This window comes from Rhinoderma darwinii, chromosome 5 (genome assembly GCF_050947455.1).
Source record: "Rhinoderma darwinii isolate aRhiDar2 chromosome 5, aRhiDar2.hap1, whole genome shotgun sequence".
In the NCBI taxonomy this organism is placed as follows: domain Eukaryota; kingdom Metazoa; phylum Chordata; class Amphibia; order Anura; family Rhinodermatidae; genus Rhinoderma; species Rhinoderma darwinii.
Genome location: NC_134691.1, coordinates 56477455 through 56485423, shown reverse-complemented (window position 1 = coordinate 56485423; position 7969 = coordinate 56477455).

The following is a 7969-nucleotide window of genomic DNA, read 5'->3' as shown; positions in this document are numbered from 1 at the left end:
GATAGTGTATTCGACACGTTCACACATCATTTTTTCTTAGCTCCGTGTGAACATGCCCTATGGAAATTATTTATCATTGGCCCCTACTTTACATTGCGGCGCAGGGAGAAGACAGAAGTCTGTTGTAGGTGAGTATAAGTATTTTTAATTTTTATATTACTAAGGCCTCATGCTCACGTCCGTTGCTCATCATATGATGGCTGCCGTGTGCGGTCCGTTGTTTCAACGGACCAAATGAATGGAATTGCTGAGACTGACAGGAATAGGAGCTGTTCTATTTTTTCTGTAACGGCTACACGATTCCGTTAAAAAAAAAATGGAAGTGTGCATGGCCCCATAGAAATGAATGAGTCAGTGTGCTATCCGTTAAAAAAACGGATAGCACACTGAAGCATTTCACTCAAGTGTGCATGAGGCCTAACTTTATTTTTTTTGTTTTGCGGGTTCCGCTTGACCTAGTGGACTAACTCATAGATTCGGTGGATGATCTACGGTTTTTGCTTAAATAAAATGGTTAGCGAGGATTGTGTGGGGGAGTTTTTATTTCAATAAAAATATTTTCTTATGTCTCTGTGGTTTTTTTAATACTTTATTAACATAGCAGCAGCCTAGCATCACCAGGGTGGGAGGGGGCCAAATTTTTTTGCCCTTCCCAGCCTCATACCAGCCTGTGGCCACCCCGGTGCCAGACCATCCCAACAGATGGTCGGGTACTGGATCGTACCCGGCTCTTCCCGACACCCCTGGTTCCGGTGGGTATTGGGGTAGTAATGGGGCTTAGTGTAGCATTTTTACTGGCTAACCCTAAGCGCCGCCTTAGTAATGGACGTCGTCAAACAGGCTACTGCCATTACTAAAGCGCTATTAAAGTATTAAAAAAACATAAGAAAATAATTTTATTGAAACCAAAACTACCCCACACAACCCTCGTTAACCATTTTATTAAAAAAACTAAAAAAAAGTAGATCGCAGTAGTCCACCGAATCTACGACATAGTCAAATAGGTCCAGTAGAACCTGCAAAGCAAAAAAAATAAAGTTAGCAATATGAAAAATAGCTATTAATAATTCTGGTGCATCATGGAGCTCCCCCCACAAACCTCCCCCACACATGCAGACGCTCCGCAAACCCACTCCACACACGCACCCCCAAACCCACACAAACACAACACCCCTCGACAAACACCCCGCAAACCCCCACACAACCGACCCCACAGACACACCTGCACACACCCCCCCACCAGCACCCTGCACACACCCCCTCACACACACACACACACACACCCCACCAGCACCCTGCACGCACCCCCTCACACACACACACACACACACACACACCCCCCGGCAAGCCACCACACAACCCCCCCCACCCCACAAGCACCCTGCATGCACCCCCCCATGCACACACCCCCATAAACCACCGCATGCACCCCCTCACAAGAACCGTGCACACACACCTCCCCACGCACACCCCCTGCAAACCCCACAAGCACCCTGCACGCACTCCCCCCACAGACACCCCCGCAAGCACGCACACACACTTCCTGCACGCACACCTTACTTGCTATGCTGCTGGGCTTTGACAAGATGGTGCCGGCTTTCCTCCTACATACCAGCTTCTACGCTGGTCACTTTGAACTGTGCATGTCACAGAGCATGCGCAGTTCAGAGTTAGAACGCCACAAACATAGCAGATACAGACGGGAGCTGTTCCTATGTGCTATGCCCTGTAGCTGCTGTAATGCATCTGTGTATGCGTCATGAAGAGACACATACACAGAAGCAATAAAAAATGGCAGCCCCATAAAAAGAAAGTGTTAATAAAAAAAATGTAATGTAAAAAAAGAAATTAATTCAATATATTATTACAATAAATAAAAACACATAAAATAATAATAAAAATATTTTTTATGGCACCTTTCCTTTAAAGAGAACTTGTCACTAGATTTTAGGCCACTAAACCACCAGCATGTCATTATATTACTGGGTTACTAAATATTACTAAACATGCCCCTCTCAAAACTGTCCGTTTCATCATTTTGTCTAAAAAGAAGTTATAATATAGCGGAGAAGAGAAGAGTCCTGAGAAAAGAGTCCTGAGAGTCCAGGTGTACTGGCCTCGCCTTCATCTGAGCACTGTGCTTGTGCTGTATGTCATTGGACTCATCTTAGGACTCTTCTCTGGTAATTTACAAACAGCGCATGCTTTATTATAACTTAATTCTAAAAATGCTAAAATGGATAGTTTGGAGAGGGGCATGTTTAAGATGCTACTTGGCAGCAATATAACAACATGCTGGTGGTTTAGTGCCCTAAAATCTAGTGACAGGTTCCCCTTAAAGGGTAACTAAACTTTCAGAAACCTTCTGACATGTCATAGTAACATGTCAGAAGTTTTGATCAGTGGGGGTCCGAGCACTGACACCCCCATCGATCGCCGAAACGGAGCTGCAGAAGCGCTTAGATGAGCGTTGTGCCACTTTGTTTCCGATCAGCTTTTCTAGGAAAGTGAGCAGTTGGTGTACGGACTCAATATAAAGTCTATGGGCCTGTACACCAGCTGCTCGGCTTTCTGGGAAAAGCCCATCAGAAACTAAGTGGCACAGCGCTCACACGAGTGCTTCTGCCACTTAGTTTTAGCGATCGGTGGGGGTTTCAGTGCTCAAACCGCCACCGATCTAAAGTTCTGACATGTCACTATGACATGTCAGAAGTTTTCTGAAAGTTTAGTTACACTTTAACAATAAGTCGATTAGAAAGTGTCCTCCTGCTGGGACCCCCAGCGATCAGCTGTAATCTGTGGGAAAACCTGGCAGTAAGTCTTAAATTTCCCTGCAGCTCCACCACGGGGAAAATTAAGCATTACACAGTGCCCATTCATATCAATGTGTTGGCTGAGTAATGCAGGACAGGTCCTCCAGAGTGTAAGACACTCTTTGTAATCCATCGTAACTCTAGCCAAAATAAAGATCCTGTACCGGGGTCCCCTTCCTATTAACTGAGAATTCACTTACAGGGCATAGGAATAGGGGTTTCTAAACCAGACAATCCCTTTAAGATCTCAATATGTTCTGTAACAGTGTGTAATGGTGTTTTTTTTTACTTACCTGACATATCAGAAGATGACATTAGTGGGGTCTGTTAGCTGGTACCACCCATTGACGTCCAGAATGAAGGGTCTACTCAGGGCCGCCATCAGGGGGGTATTAGGGGTAGTAGTGTAGGGGGCCCGGCCAAACTCAATTGAAAGGGGGGCCCGGCAACTGCCGCGACTTGCCTTTGGTAGAAAAAAACAGGCCCCTGCAATGGGGCCTGTTTTTTTCACCAAAACAATGTCGTGAGCTGCGGGCCCCCAAATCGTGAAACACCGCCGTGAGCTGCGGGCCCCCCTCTTATCACCGCCGCGAAACAACTTGCGCGCGTACGAGCGAGTGCGCGACCGCGCGCGAACTACCGCAAGCGCGCGCGCCCACGCGCGAACGACCAGGCGCGCCGCCGAGAGGGAGGCGGTGCGCCCGCAACACAAGATCTAGGGGAAAGGACAGCCACACTGGACAGCGGCGCAGTCTACTTACCTGCTGGCCCGCCTCCGACTCCTCCTCCTCGTCCGACTCCGCCTCCTCGTCCTCCTCCTCTGACTCCGCCTCCTCGTCCGACTCCGCCTCCTCCTTCTTCTCCAGAGCGTGGCTGCGTAAGGAGAGGGGGAGGAGTCTAGTTGTTGCGCGGCGGCAGTTCTACGATCCCCGCCATTTTCTGGAGCCTGGAGGTGAAGGACGACATCTGGACCGAAGTCATCGCCTGAAGAGGACTGGAGTGGGAGCAGCTCTTCTAACACGGTGAGTAAAGTGTCTCAAAGTGCTGTTTATGTATGGCCCTGTTCACACAGAGTATTTTGCAGGCCGAAAAAATCTGCCTCAAAATTCCTTAAAGAATTTTGAGGCAGATTTTGACCTGCCCATACTATCTTGCCGCGTTTTTTGCCGCATTTTTTGCCCGCTGCGATTGAGGACAGCAGACAAAAAACGCAGCGAAAAATGCATTTTCTGCCTCCCATTGATTTCGATGGGAGGTCAGAGGCGGAACCGCGGCAAGAAATGACGTGCTGCTTTTTCTTTTTTCCGCGACTGGCTCCCATTGATTTCAGATTAAATCAATGGGAGGCGGATTTGGAAGTTCTTTGGTGCTGATTCTGACGTAGTGTCCGAGTCAATATCAAGGCCCAAAAAATCTGTGAACTGGGCCTTATTGTTAGTGCTTATTCAGACGAACGTGTAATACGTCCGTGCAACGCGCGTGATTTTCACGCGCCTCGCACGGACCTATGTTACTCTATGGGGTCGTGCAGACTGTCAGTGATTTTCACGCAGCGTGTGTCCGTGTGTCCGCTGCGTAAAACTCACGACATGTCCGATATTTGTGCATTGTTCGCGCATCACGCACCCATTGAAGTCAGTGGGTGCGTGAAAATCACGACCAGCACTTCCGCAGCCGTATAAACTATGAATGAAAACAGAAAAGCACCACGTGCTACAAACATACAAACAGAGTGACATAATGATGGCGGCTGCGTGAAAATCACTCAGCCACGCATCATACGCTGCTGACACACGGAGCGGTTATGACCTTTTGCATGCGCTAAACGCCACGTTTTTGCGCACACAAAAAGCACACGCTTGTGTGAATCCGGCCTTAGGGTAGGAACACACTAGGCATGAACACTGCGGATTTTATGCAACACATTTTATTGTGGAAAATCCGCAGCGTATTACAGTCGCAGCAGAGTGGATGAGGTTTGAACAAATCTCATCCACACGCTGCAAAAAAAAATGGACCTGCAGTGTGGCTTTTGGCTTTTTAAGCCGCAGCTTGTCAATTTATGCTGCAGAATCGCTGCTCCTCTGTTGCGGAAATGCTGCGGTTCTGCCGCAAAAATCACACATGAGAAAAAAAAAAGGTACTTTTTTACATTTATAAAAAAGTTTAGACTTGCCCCGGCCGTAGTCCTGGTGACGCGATCCTCTATTCTTAGCGCAGCCCGGCCTCCTGTCATGACGTTTCATCCCATGTGACTGCTGCAGCGGTCACATGGTCTACAGCGTCATCGCAGGAGGCGGGGCTACGTTCAGAAGAGAGAGATGCGTCACCAGGACTACGGCCGGGGCAAGTCTAAACTTTTTTTTCGCTGCAGGATTCCCGCAGCGGACATGCCTCACGAAACCTGCGCCACTATTTGGTGCGGTTTTGCTGGCGGAATTCCCTGCGGCTACCGGGGCGGATAAGCTGTGGAGTTTTACTCAGCATATCCGCCTAGTGTGTCCCTTATGATGTCGCTCCTGGAGCTGCTGCCGCTCTCTAAATAGGCAGTTGGTCCAGTAGAATTTGGAATTATTTTTTTTTGTGAACCAGCTTAAAAAAACACAAAACTTTTGTGTTAGGGCCTGTTCACATCACCGTTTGCTTTCGCTCCGGGGTTCCGTCTGAGGTTTCTGTCGGGTGAACCCCGCAACGGAAAGTGAAAGTGACAGCACAGCTTCCGTTTAAGTCACCATTGATCTCAATGGTGACGGAAACATCGCTAATGGTTTCCGTTCGTCACCATTCCGGCAGGTTTTTGGACGGAATCAATAGCGTAGTCGACTGCGCTAATAGTGACGGAAACGGAAGCTGTCACTTTCACTTTCCGTTGCGGGGTTCACCCGACGGAAACCTCAGACGGAACGGAAGCGAACGGTGATGTGAACAGGCCCTAACACAAAAGTTTTGTATTTTTTTAAGCTGGTTCACAAAAAAAAATAATTCCAAATTCTACTGGACCAACTGCCTATTAAGAGACCGGCAGCAGCTCCAGGAGCGACATCATAAGGAACACACTAGGCGGTTATGCTGAGTAAAACTCCACAGCTTATCCGCCCCAGTAGCCGCAGGGAATTCCGCCAGCAAAACCGCACCAAATAGTGGCGCAGGTTTCGTGAGGCGTGTCCGCTGCGGGAATCCTGCAGGGAAAAAAAAGTTTCGACTTGCCCCGGCCGTAGTTTAGGTGACGCATCTCTCTCTTCTGAACGTAGCCCCGCCTCCTGGGATGACGCTGTAGACCATGTGACCTGCAGCAGTCACATGGGATGAAACGTCATGACAGGAGGCCGGGCTGCGCTAAGAATAGAGGATCGCGTCACCAGGACTACGGCCGGGGCAAGTCTAAACTTTTTTATAAATTTAAAAAAGTGCCTTTTTTTTTTCATGTGTGCTTTTTGCGGCAGAACCGCAGCATTTCCGCAACAGAGGAGCAGCGATTCCACGGAATACATTGACATGCTGCGGCTTAAAAAGCCAAAAGCCACACGGCAGGTCCATTTTTTTTGCAGCGTGTGGATGAGATTTGTTCTAATCTCACCCACTCTGCTGCGACTGTAATACGCTGCGGATTTTCCACAATAAAATGTGTTGCATAAAATCCGCAGTGTTCATGCCTAGTGTGTTCCTACCCTAAGGCCGGATTCACACAAGCGTGTGCTTTTTGTGTGCGCAAAAACGTGGCGTTTTGCGCATGCAAAAGGTCCATAACAGCTCCGTGTGTCAGCAGCGTTTGATGCGCGGCTGCGTGATTTCCGCGCAGCCGCCATCATTATGACACTCTGTATGTTTGTAGCACGTGGTGCTTTTCTGTTTTCATTCATAGTTTATACGGCTGCGGAAGTGCTGGGCGTGATTTTCACGCACCCATTGACTTCAATGCGTGATGCGCGATCAATGCACAAATATCGGACATGTCGTGAGTTTTACGCAGCGGACACACGGACACACGCTGCATGAAAATCACTGACAGTCTGAACGGCCCCATAGAGTAACATAGGTCCGTGCGAGGCGCGTGAAAATCACGCGCGTTGCACGGATGTATTAAACGTTCGTCTGAATAAGCCCTAACAATAAGGCCCAGTTCACAGAGTTTTTGGCCCTTGATATTGACTCGGACACTGCGTCAGAATCAGCACCAAACAACTTCCAAAACCGCCTCCCATTGATTTAATCTGAAATCAATGGGAGCCAGTCGCGGAAAAAAGAAAAAGCTGCACATCCTTTCTTGCCGCGGTTCCGCCTCTGACCTGCCATCAAAATCAATGGGAGGCAGAAAATGCATTTTTCCCTGCGTTTTTTGTCTGCTGTCCTCAATCGCCGCGGGCAAAAAACGCGGCAAGATAGTGTGGGCAGGTCAAAATCTGCCTCAAAATTCGGTGCGCGGTTCCAGGCGGTTGCGGGTGCGCATGCGCAGGAGTTTGCGGGTGCGCGCGATCGGTCGCACGGGCGGCAGTGTTTGACGGCCCCCATGACGACCCCCATGCTACCCAGGGCCGCCATCAGGGGGGGTATTATGGGTACTGATGTGAGAGGCCCGGCTAAACCTAATTGAAAGGGGGGCCCGCAGCTCACGACATTCTTTTGGTGAAAAAAATGGGCCCCATTGCAGGGGCCTGTTTTGTTTCTACCAAAGGCAAGTTGCGGCAGTTGCCGGGCCCCCCTTTCAATTAGGTTTGGCCGGGCCTCTCACATCAGTACCCATAATACCCCCCCTGATGGCGGCCCTGGGTACCATGATATAGTGCTGGACGGAGTACCGTTAACAGGCGGTGCCACGGTAGGGGGGCCCAGAAAATTTAGCTGTAGGGGGCCCTGAAATTCCTGATGGCGGCCCTGGGTCTACTGTGTGCTTGCTTCTTCTCCATGAATCTGAGATTTCTTAATTCAGAATCGACAAAGCAGTGCAGATTTCAGGAAATCACCAAGGGTGTTTAGGCACATTAGGAACTTCCATGGCCTCTTTAATGTTTGACTAGCTGCAGTTTCAGAAGGTGATCCTGTGGCGATCAACTGATCAATTTTCAATGGGGTTGTCTTGCTGGTAGAACTCCTTTAAGCTACTTCCGTGAATGAGGCAAATGGAATAAAAAAATTATTAATAAAAGTTAATCAATTAA